The 12,501-nt window shown below is 43.0% G+C and overlaps 1 protein-coding gene across 2 annotated transcripts in view; it reads left to right on the forward strand.

Moving 5' to 3' along the window:
• Window positions 1–12,501, forward strand: part of ZNF536 (zinc finger protein 536) — a 1,127,234-nt gene that overhangs the window by 878,744 nt on the left and 235,989 nt on the right. The gene's annotated exons all lie outside the window — the stretch shown is intronic.

Raw genomic sequence — 12,501 nt, forward strand, 5'->3', positions numbered from 1 at the left:
CAACTCTTTAGACACACTCTGCTCTCTTTTTAGGGTCCAACATGCATGTTACCTTTTCCACTGAACTATGAGATCATATCTCGAATGTGATTTTACAACATTGTACAATATTTCCTCACTTATCAAGATTTTGAACATAAGAGGTAATTGACACTGGTCCATTGGTCGATGATGCAGCAAATTATGTGACAAATAGGGCTATTGTGTATTATATTTCCAGTCAGATGCTTTTGTAAAACTGCAACTGGAATGTGCTTGTATTTTAATTATTCCTTGTTTGGGGCTGAAAGAAGTACTTTTCACATCTGTTTCGCCTACCAATATATTTGGATCTCAAGCCATGACAGGAGAACAAACAGTGCTTCTTAAAGTAGACAAAGATTTTGAAACCATTGTTGGCAAAAATACAGTATAAATATCTGGCAAAAGTTCAGTAAATTCATGGAGATAAACCACTGGAATAAATATATGGATGTCAGCATAAACATACAGCTCTGGAGCACATGACATAACGAGCAAGCTCTGCTAATCTAATGGAAGAATGCTGCTAGTTCATCTAAAGACCCCAAAGCTCTCTCTCATACTCTTGTTATTTCTTTGCACTCTTTTAAATTCCTCGGATTTTACACTTGCACAATTGTTTTCTTACTTAAAAAATTGAAAAAATGGCAAAGGTGATATGTTACCCTTTACTCTTTATGTTTGCCAAAATCATGGCTCATACGTGTGCAGTGGTCCCCTACTCTGTGTGTGTTTTTTTGATTCCACAGTAGACTTATGTAAATGTAAATGTGTTTGTATTTATATAGCGCCTTCTACCCAGAGGTCTCGTAGCGCTGTATTCATACCGCTGTGGAACCCTTCCTGGCTTTCCTGTGAGATGTCCACTCCTGGGCCCCCCCCAAGGTGAAGCCAGGCATCCAAGCGCTGCTGGGGCCGTTGTGGAGATTAAGCAAGCTATTGCCCAGAGTCACAGAGTGGGACCCATAATTAGACTAGGCACCGAGCCGAAAATGATCAGGTCCGAGGAAATTGAGTCCTAGAACCGCCGAGGCGGGAATTGAACCAGGCCAGGCCAGACCTCTGCATCAGGGTCTGCCACTCTAACCGTTGAGCCACACTTCTCCACTTCTTATGTTCTGCATCGTCTACATGTAGGGCGTTTTGGTACTTAATCATGGGAGCCCTCATGTCCATCATACCCAGTGTGATGTGGTGATGAGGCTCCCTCTGAAGGAACTCACAATAGCTCCTACTCTTAATCATGGGAGCCCTCATGTCCATCATACCCAGTGTGCTGTGGTGTGCTGTGATGATAAGGCTCCCTCTGAAGGAACTCACAATAGCTCCTACTCTTAATCATGGGAGCCCTCATGTCCATCATACCCAGTGTGCTGTGGCGATGAGGCTCCCTCTGAAGGAACTCACAATAGCTTCTACTCTTCATGGAGATGCGGGAGCATAGAGTCAATGATTTGGGTGAAAACACTGAGTTTCTATATATCCCCGCCCAAGCACTGCACAGCTAGCGGCTGGCACTGCAGCTTTCTGACCTGTCCCTGCCCACAATGTGTGAACCACCTTGAGAGGTGTAGAGATTTGTTAATTCTCCAAGAAATGATAAGCAAAGCTGAACGTTGCATTTGAAAAGTGAATTGAAGCAGCTTACTTATAAAGCATATGCCAACTCCGTATGGCAGCTGGTGGTGTGCATTGTTATCACTGATCTGATGTTGAATGAGTTTTAGTCAAACTAGAACAAATGGCTTTAATCCTAAAAAAAAGGTTCTTTAACTGTGTCACCTGAAGCATCATGCCATATAGGAGAAAGAACATAATGCATTAGCTGATGCTTGGTAATCTGTTTATGTGAAAACAGATTCGTCATTTGTGGAGCAGTAATGGATTATCATATGATAATAAATGCACAAATACTTAATTATTTCCTGAAAGCCAATGCCACACATTGGATACAAAATCCAGGAAAGTGTTGTTGTTCTATGTTCAAATTATATACATTTTTAGAAGAACAACATAAATGATTCTTTGAGCGACAGTGTGTTTTTTCCTGGCATACATTTGCTGCAAATGTGAGAGCACAGGTTCTAGAGAACCAATTGCCTCTGGCAAATTCTGCAACATCAGTGAGACAACGAGAGAATCGCATGCCATTACCGTCTCTGATTGCTTCACAGGCAGTTATGTGGGATGTACAAACTTACTATATACTTACTAAAGACTGCCTTTAAAAAGACTCTGTAAGCACTTGGCAAGCACATGCAGCTAGTCAGCAAAAGTAATGAGCCTGAACAGCTCAGGAGAAGTTTGCCTGATGGGAGCAAGTATGTTTTATAGATCGAAGCAAACTCTGAGGCTTTTATACTGAGTTCTTCTTTTGTATTACAATTTACTAAAACCCCAACACCCATCAGGGCTGTCCTGCATTAAAATTCTGAGAACATCATACTAATATATGTATATTTAGCTCTGATGGATGAAAAACTTATTGAGCGCACTTAAAGGGAAGTTCATACTACTGATTAAGTATTCACAATAGGTCATACAGTTTGCCCTCTTTCATTCATAAATACAGTGTATTGTTGCCATTAGAAAGACTCTGAGGTTCTCATTTCCCAAAGTAAATTCTCACGATCCAACGTGTAAATCACCTGGTATCCTCCCTTCAGACTTACTAATGCCCGCGTTATCAGTAAATTCCAGGACAGATGGAATACTACGTCATTTTCCAACCAAATTGTATTGGGTCATAAAATAATATTTGAAATCAATTACTTCTGTCCTATTTTATCCCCCAATCTGTCAAGAAACAGTGAACTAATGTATTGTGTATTGAGGTTCTTCACAGGCCAAACTTGTTACTAAGTAGGAGGTTTCACCTGTAATGTGGGAGGAACCAGAGGAGGAACCGGGAAGTAATGAAAAACCTGCTTTAGAAGCAAAGGTGCTTATCTTTGTTTTCAATTTGTGTTTTTAATAAAGCAAACCCAGACATCCAGTTGTACCTAGACTTCCTCAATGAAGGACTTTTTAGCTGTGTTTCATGGACAACATTGATGTGTTCTTTAGTCGTTGTCCCTGTACTCTTAGAGACCTTCATTTCTTGTTTTTAAAATGATGCCAAGAGATGGCTTAATTGCTAGAAGAGTGGAGGTTCCTGGTCAGGAGGATGCTTCTTTTTAGGTCAAGCCTGGGCAGCGCATGCGCTGTCCTGCGAGGCAGGCTGTATTCGAGTTTGCGTCCAAATTTTTCATTGGCTTGTGACTTTGTCCTATGCAAATGCTGGCTTCTGATTCGTTAATAGGCTTGTTAGTCCCTCTTTAGTTCCGCATTTTATTCATTTGTAACCTTCCATGAGGACTGCCCCTTTTACCTCTGTTGTTACACGGTATGTCTCATTTAGTCTGAAACACTATTTTCTTTAATGAGTTTCTCCTACTGCAGGCAAGGCATGCTTTTCCTTCAACATCCAGCATGCTAATCTCGCTTTCACTTTTCAAGCATCCCAGGACAATGGCGGCCCTTTCTTTGAAATGAAATAGGTCTCACATTTACAAGAGTTTCAGGTATTGGCATTGCAACTGACAATGCCTTTTATTTATGTGTTAATTTCAATACACATAAATAAAAGGCATTGTCATTTACGATGCCAATAGCTTAAACTCTCACAAATGCAAGATTTATTGCATTGCAAATACTTGTTGTCCACTGATCCCAGAAGTATTTTACATGAACCAATGTATGTTTAACTATATTCTGGATTTTTCTGGAGGGGGGGGCAGTGGTTGTGATTTTTTTTCAAAATGGACGCTGGCCTGGCTCCTTGATGTTGTTTTTATGTTCACTTTTTATGTTCACTTTGTAGTTCACTTTGTAAGCCAAGTCCTTTGAAGATGCCAGTACTGCTCACTCTATAGATGGTGATTTGTTATTGTGATCCTGCCCCTGCATTGCCCAGCACTGGAATCTCTACTGTGCCACAATTAGGACAGAGTAAGCTCTCCGTCAAGGGTAGATGTGCCCTTTGAGTGGGTTTTAATCGTTAACAGACTAGCAGATTTTAGCTTTATCTATAATGCTAGCTTACCAAATATCACTTTTTGGAAACTTGATGAGACAAAAGCTTTTGACAGATTCCTAGCAAAACATAAAATGCTACTTAACACCTTGGCTGCTATGACCTTTCCCCTCCTGTGCTGGAACCTCATTGTTCATGACGAGTTCAGCTCGTCATAAGCACAGCTCCAGTGTGCCTCATGACGAGCTGAGCTCGTCATGAGCAGCGAAGGGGTTAAGTAAGTTTGCTAATAGTACCAGCTCAAAGGGAGGTTCAATGACTTCTGTCCGAGTTGCCTTAGGGTAACTTCTCAAATAGATCTCAGCTTTGTAAAAGATGTACTTTACAAAAATCCATTACCTCAATATTGCGTTTTATGCTATCAATTAGAGAGTTTCAGGGTAAGAATAGACTTTATTGTTGATATGTATGGTGAGAGTTAACACAAAGCTCTTCAAATGTCCCATCTTTGTTACCCTTTTCCTAAAATCCAGCACAGTTTACAGAAGGTTAGACATAATTGACACCTATGAGAAGGAACCAGGAGTTACTATTCAGTTCAAACCACATCAAAATGTAAAATAGAATTCTAGCTTTGGGTTACACTTTTCAGGATGTCATGAAAAGCACACTGTTTGCCTAGTCTTAGATCTCACCAAGATCGGTTGTGATGAGGATGTGTAAATATCTGATGGTGACCAAACGATCTGACTAGACTGAAAAATATCCATTTTGATATACGGAATAACATTTCCTTGCTATAAGAAAACGTGAGACTGTGTAGAACAGAGTTTTGTCATGTTATAGCCTGAAAACCTAATATGCATATTTTATTTTCACTTCTGTTTGTTATTTTTGATGCATTATTCAATTAAAGGGACACCAAATAAATCAAAGGGATAGGGTCTGTTTTTAATCAACTATAAACAACAAGTTAGTGGGAAAAGGTTCTGTGAAAAGAAATTATTGCCAAAATACTTTCCCATTAATTTATTGTGAACATTTACATTTAAAATATCAGAGAACTATTAACTTAATCATGGCACAGGATTTTTGTTGCATTCTAATGGTCAGAATGATCAGACCCATCCACATGGCAACTGTTTTCTGAAAAAAACCCATGTTTGCTTGGACAAAGCAGAAATAAGCTGCAACTATTTACTGGCAACTTCGAGATAGTCACACACAAACCAGGTTGTTCATGTGTATTGGGGTTCTCTGTTAATTCTCAAATTTGTATTTTTATCTTGACATTTCATAACAGATGTTTCTGCCTTGTTCTGTATACGCTCACAACTCCTTTGTCCTAAAAGATAAACAAGAAATACATTCAGTGAAAGACAGAAGGTGTATTACCCAAATGTATGACTGTTTCAAATGCGCATACCAAAAGGAAGCAATTTGTTTTACTTATCAACAGTACAAAAATGCCACCTACCACCCCTGGTGCATTAATGACTCCACATATTGCAGCCTTAGTTTTCTGCCCAGTGCGGATAAGAGCGGGGGCGGGGATGTGCTGGCGAAAGACCACGACGAACATGGGGATGAGGGCAATTGGCGACAGATGACAACGAGCATAGATGCGTTTAGTGATGCAGAGGAGGGAGAGTAGAGAAAAAACAAAACTTACCTGGCGCTTGCCGCCGCACCCAATAAAGTGACACCCAGGGCGGACCACCCCCTCTCCTAGCTATGCCACTGTCCACATTTCCATGACTGTTGCGCCTTTTCTCACTTCCCTCTCTCGCTACCTTCACTCACTATGTCTGCAATCATGCATCATCTTAAAAAATTGTAATATCACATATAAAGCAGGGATAATCAACAGTCCACCCTACCTAGGTGAAAATCACAACATCTGGAAAGATCAACGCTTGGACGCCACAAAAACTGAATATTGGAAGTTGATTTGCAAAAAGAAAAAAATGCAGGTTACACTCCAAATGCTGTAGAAAAGGTTCCACTGGAAATGAGCAAGTCAAGCTTGCTCCTTCATGCCTCCTTTCCAAACAGAAGCTGTAAATCCATCTGTTCACGGAGCTTATTAACCATTGCAGACCACAACCTATGGGTTCCCTAGCCTTCTAAAAGCGACTCAGTTATTCTAGTTCATCCTACTATGTACCGTTCTCCATGACTTACTAACTCAGTTTGTGCTACATATATCCAATGCATGCATTTATTCATACATACATATTATTATGAAATATAACTGTTCCATATCTTTCATTTCATGTTTGAAAAAAGATTGCTACTAAAATGGGAACGTTTGCATTCTGCTTTCTCCAGATATAGCTCCAAAAGGATGCTGGGTAGTTTAAATAACTACTATTTCCTCAAAACTATTGACCTATTCTAACAAGCATTGGAAATGCAATAGGTCTCGCACCATTAGAGTTAGTGCTTTTAGAATTGTTTATGGGTTTTTTTTGTAAATGTTTAGCATTTTTGTTTCCTGTAGCCAATGCTAAAGTATTACAAATAAAAAAAGCCATAAACATTTCTAAAAGCTCTAACTGAAATGGTCTGAGAACTATTGCACTGTGTGAGGGTGAGGGTGAGTGTGAGTGAGGGTGAGTGAGGGTGAGGGTGAGTGAGGGTGAAGGGTTGAGGGTTAGGGTGAGTGAGGGTGAGTGAGGGTGAGTGAGGGTGAGTGAGGGTGAGGGGTTGAGGGTGAGGTGTTGAGGGTGAGTGAGGGTGAGGGTGAGTGAGGGTGAGTGAGGTGTTTAGGATGAGTGAGAGTGAGGGTGAGTGAGGGGTTGAGGGTGAGGGGTTGAGGGTAATGTTCGCGCTATAAAAGTCGCATTAAATAAATAAATAAAAACGCCATTCGATCGCTACTCTAAAGAAAGTCTCTCTTCTCTGACCACGGCACCTCGCTCCATGGTTCATGTGAGTCTGTCTTTTGTGTCTATGACGGCAATCTCTAGCCCGGAAGCGTTACCAAGGAGACGATGGAAGTTTGTTCCTAGAAATGGAGAAGTACGAGCGGATCCAGGTAGTGGGCCGCGGGGCTTTCGGGTGAGGAGAGCTAAACTTGACGGGCGGGTGACTGAACCAATCGGCGGGAGGGATACTCTATGCTATTTGGAGCAGGGTTACGGACATTGGGTTGAAAGGGTGTTCTTTTCTGCCCTAGGGCGCTCTATTTCTGATAACACCTTGACCCCGCCCTGTTCTTTAATGTGTTGTGTACATCTGACGACGGTAAAATTATTATTTGTTGAGGGATGGGTGAGACCGTAACATTATAGTACACGATATTTCAGAGTATACATTTCCCAAGTATGGTGACATTGGCCGAGGGGAGAGACCGAGAGTAAAGCTGTGATGGTATTTTGTCATCAAAATTCCACCTCCTAACGCGCTCTTTGTATCAGATGATACTATGTCATGGCATGGTTTCTCTGTTTGGCAGCCCAATACGCCGTATGACTATACAATCCATGCAGAAGAACTAGTGGCAGTAAAAGGTAAGCTAGATGTAGTGACTGGAATGCAGGGTAAGAGATCACACGGACAACATTACAATTCTAAGTTAAGCTTTATTATACTTGCCCTTGCTTTTACATGTCCTCTGCTGCCACAGGCTGCTAAAGGCCAGTAAATGGAGGGAGAGCGGGCTTTAGCACGGCGTCAGTGTTGGCATTGATGGGGGGTAGGGGGGAAGTGAGGATTTAAAAAAAAATGCGACACGGCGGGCAGGGGAGGGGCGGAGCGGGTAAAATAAACAAACGAGACGGAGGGAAGAGAGGGGAGGGGGAGGAGAAATGCGACACGGCGGGAAGGGGAGGGGGCGGAGCGGGTTAAATTAAACAAACGAGACGGAGGGAAGAGAGGGGGGCGGGAGGGATACTCTATGCTATTTGGAGCAGGGTTACGGACATTGGGTTGAAAGGGTGTTCTTTTCTGCCCTAGGGCGCTCTATTTCTGATAACACCTTGACCCCGCCCTGTTCTTTAATGTGTTGTGTACATCTGACGACGGTAAAATTATTATTTGTTGAGGGATGGGTGAGACCGTAACATTATAGTACACGATATTTCAGAGTATACATTTCCCAAGTATGGTGACATTGGCCGAGGGGAGAGACCGAGAGTAAAGCTGTGTTGGTATTTTGTCATCAAAATTCCACCTCCTAACGCGCTCTTTGTATCAGATGATACTATGTCATGGCATGGTTTCTCTGTTTGCCAGCTCAATACGCCGTATGACTATACAATCCATGCAGAAGAACTAGTGGCAGTAAAAGGTAAGCTAGATGTAGTGACTGGAATGCAGGGTAAGAGATCACACGGACAACATTACAATACTAAGTTAAGCTTTATTATACTTGCCCTTGCTTTTACATGTCCTCTGCTGCCACAGGCTGCTAAAGGCCAGTAAATGGAGGGAGAGCGGGCTTTAGCACGGCGTCAGTGTTGGCATTGATGGGGGGTAGGGGGGAAGTGGGATTTAAAAAAAAATGTGACACGGCGGGCAGGGGAGGGGGCGGAGCGGGTAAAATAAACAAACGAGACGGAGGGAAGAGAGGGGAGGGGGGAGGAGAAATGCGACACAGCGGGAAGGGGAGGGGGCGGAGCGGGTTAAATTAAACAAACGAGACGGAGGGAAGAGAGGGGAGGGGGAGGAGAAATGCGACACGGCGGGAAGGGGAGGGGGCGGAGCGGGTTAAATTAAACAAACAAGACGGACGGAGGAGAGGGGAGGGGGGATGAGAAATGCGACACGGCGGGAAGGGGAGGGGGCGGAGCGGGTAAAACAAGACGGACGTGCACGCGCTTTTAAGCTCAATGCGCATGCGCATTGAGCTTAAAAGTCACGGGCACTGCAAGGAATCGCCACGATTCCTTGCAGTGGATAAAGAGTGGATAAGCCCCCATAGTCTCGCTTGCTCGATGCGCATGCGCATCGACAGGCGAGACCTAAAAATGAAAGTAGTGAAGAAGGTTTTTTAATTTAAAATGTAACTTTATTACACTGTGCAGACTTTCATGTTCTGAACCTTGACATTATCCTTGACTTCTCATCCACTGCTATTGCATTGTTTATGACATTATCAGCATTAAAATGAAGGAAACATTCCTATTCTGATGGCAATACCATTTGCAGCTTCATTGCTGACCACATTGTTGATTTATTGGAAGACCTGTCTTCTGAATTAATCCATTGTGGGACACTATTTGCACTTTGTGAGTGAGAAATGTGGCTTTGTCTTTCCATCACACCACAGGGCATGAAGAGAGTAATTCTCTTTCCTGATATGGTGTTCTGCCATACTACTCTTTCAAATTGATGGTATTTTGTATAGTTAGTAATTACAGTCTCCTAAAAGTACCTTCTTTTATATCTTGCAGGGTAGCATCTTTAAAGGAAGGATATCTTTGTGTACTATAATAACCTTTTTTAAGCATCTTTATTAATAATTTGAGCCATCTAACATGACAGTCAACAGGACTAAGGCCGTCGGTTGCGGTCTGCCTGACATCCAGGGCATCAGTCTGACCACCGCATAGTGATGCGGGCTGTCCGAGAGATATGTCAGGGGAAAAGACTGCCACCTCCGTCAGAAACAAAGATCCCGTGGGGACAGAGGTCCGATTCCTAACCCTACTATGGAGGCGGTGCCTGCGCAGGCACCACCATAGGGATTACGATATCTCTTTGAGTGCCTGTTCATGACAGTCCCACCGCTTATTACATTTAATAAGTGCCAACCTCAGATTGGGAGCATATAGTGAAATGATGTTTACACTTTAATGAGTTCTAATGTAAAATCCTTTGTAATGGTAGAGTCGGATTTTAGATTACAATTTTGAAAATGCCACTTTTATAAAGTTGGCACTTTTTCTGCCCAAAATTTCTGAGGCCTTTCTAGGACTTTCCAGCTGCCTGGGCCTGTTAATCACACCTCAATTAAGGATGCGTATTGGACCTGGACAGAGAACAATGGGACCTGGGTGTTGCTTGGACAGGGCACTGGGGAGGAGCATTATCCTTCCTTAATTACATTTCAGTCCACAGCACACAAAAAGGAGCCTGACACCCGCCTTGCCCTTGCCTTTGTCCCCTAGGAAGTTTGGAGCCTGGACTATGGGAAGAGAAAGAACTGACGAGAACCAGTTTTGGGGGTATGTCACAAAATTGCCCCACCCAAAAAGTAGCACAAGGTATAAAAAAAGAACCTTCAGAACCACTCATCAGAAAACCCCTGGACCTGTTGAATATTCAGAAGAAGGATTGCCTTTCTGCGTGACAGACTGACGTGCTGTCCGAAGAAGGAAGACTGGACCTTCTTGCCTTGATTCCAGGCTAACCAGAGTGGATCTAAGAGTCCGTTGGCTGACCTCCTGTCTGCACTACAGGGACACAACAACATTCCATTGGTCTGGTCTGCTACTGTCCAGTTGACCTGAACAACTGGACTTGCCTGAGCCCTGCTGCTGGCCTCTGCTGGAGTGAGTCCTGATCCCAAGGTTGTGCCCCTCAGGGCTTGGATCTTTGGCTGGCATCAGAGAGCTCTCCTCCCTGTCTAACTGAAGATTCCATCAGATCCAGCACAAAGCAACGCTGAGCCCCTCAGAGCTGTGCAGTTCTTACCTGAGGGATTCACTGCAGAGTGACATGAAACCCCACAAAGCCTTGAGACCCAGTGGAAAGCTCTATCAGAACTGACGTATGAAAAAAAGTATTGACATAACTATGTCTGCTGTAATGAACATAGAGGGAGGTATCCATCTTCTCTCTGACCTATCCCATCCTCAAGATCCACAAGACAGATACCATAGACAGACAGGTTGCAGCTCATAGCACAAAGTTAGAATGAAAATCGCAAGCTCAATATGGGACCTGCAGCATAAATCATATCAGTTGGATGATATCCTGAGCCGCTCTTTCTTACATATCTTTCCTTCACCACACCGCCAAGTGAACCCATACACTATAAAAGCACTACTCTGGTCACTCATGCATGACACAAAACCTCTCCCCTCATAGCATGAAACCCATCTTATATTACACCAGTGGTGGCCCTTACTGTGTAGCAGAGGTGAGGTGGGCACTCACATATGCCCACTCTTTTTCAAATGCACACGGACATTCTCACACCCAGCACATACACCTGCACACACCAATTCACAGCATGAATATATACAGAAAGACACAACTATATATACATATCTATACATGCACCCACTAACCTAACATAAAAAAATATATGTACCGGCCCATTGTGGTAATATCGGGTGGCAGGAGGGAAGCTTATGGTGTTTCCTGAAGGCTTCAGGTAAGGAAGGGACAAAATGATGATCCTGCCGCCTCCTCTCATTGGCTGATCTTGTATCACACATTAGCACTCCATAATTTGGCATGAAGGGCTATATAGATGTGATCACAGTTTAATACAATATTAGTTCTTCTTCCATACAAGATATCCCTTAGTACCACATTGTAGTACATTTCATATGTGTGTACTTATAGTAATTCAGGAACCACCTTATGAAACTTTTTTGCTGAATCACAGGATTTGCTACTCCAAAGAGTATGTTGCCATGGACTAAAGGCACCAAAAAGTATTTCTGACTTGCAGAGTTCCTTCTGTGACTGCAAAACCACATATAGGAGGCAACGTGAAGGGGGCATCTTCTTACGATTTTTGACTAAGAGTGCAATGTACCAACTGGTTTGTGACATCAATAAGAGTTGAAAAAATGTGATCAATTACTGTGACTTGACATGGAGTGGTAATAGATTTGCAAAGCAGAAGCTGTTGCAGTGGTACTCTTTTCACCTTGTGAATTGTGGTGGGCAGCCTTGGGGATGGGCGGAGAGAGTGGGACAGGGGATCACTACCTGCTCCCTCTGATTTCATTCTTGCATGTAGAGATTTTTAAAAAGCAGCGGCTGTTCCTTTAAGGGACTTGTGCTGCTTTAAAAAAATGTTTACATTCAGGGAATGTGCAAGCAAGGCTGGTGTCCCTCACTGGCCTCCACCAGTAGCGGTCGGTGGTGGGAGTGCTGCCAGGCACTCCCACCACCGTTGTGCGCACCATCGTTGTGCGCACTATTTGGTGATGCAGTGCGTGCAAAAAGATTTGTTTTATTTATTTATATGTTTACTTACCTGCATTTGGCCGTATTCCATTGTTTACTACCCCCTATCCTGTCCTCCCCCACCCCACGTCACCGCCCGGCAGCACTCCCACCACCGAACGGTGCTGGCCTCCACCCTTACCTTCTCTGTAAGTATCAGAATGCCTCCTCCCTCATGAATATTAATTTAGGAAGTATATTTTTCAATTCGCCTGATTAGTAAATTCATCTCATTGTAAAATGACGTCGAAGCCACAAACTAGTCAGTGTGCAAAATATACTGACGGGTTTGTGAACTGAGCTTTGTACATTAAGTGTTTAGTTTTGTCAAG

Source organism: Lissotriton vulgaris, chromosome 12, assembly GCF_964263255.1.
Source record: "Lissotriton vulgaris chromosome 12, aLisVul1.2, whole genome shotgun sequence".
NCBI classification, from domain to species: Eukaryota; Metazoa; Chordata; class Amphibia; order Caudata; family Salamandridae; genus Lissotriton; species Lissotriton vulgaris.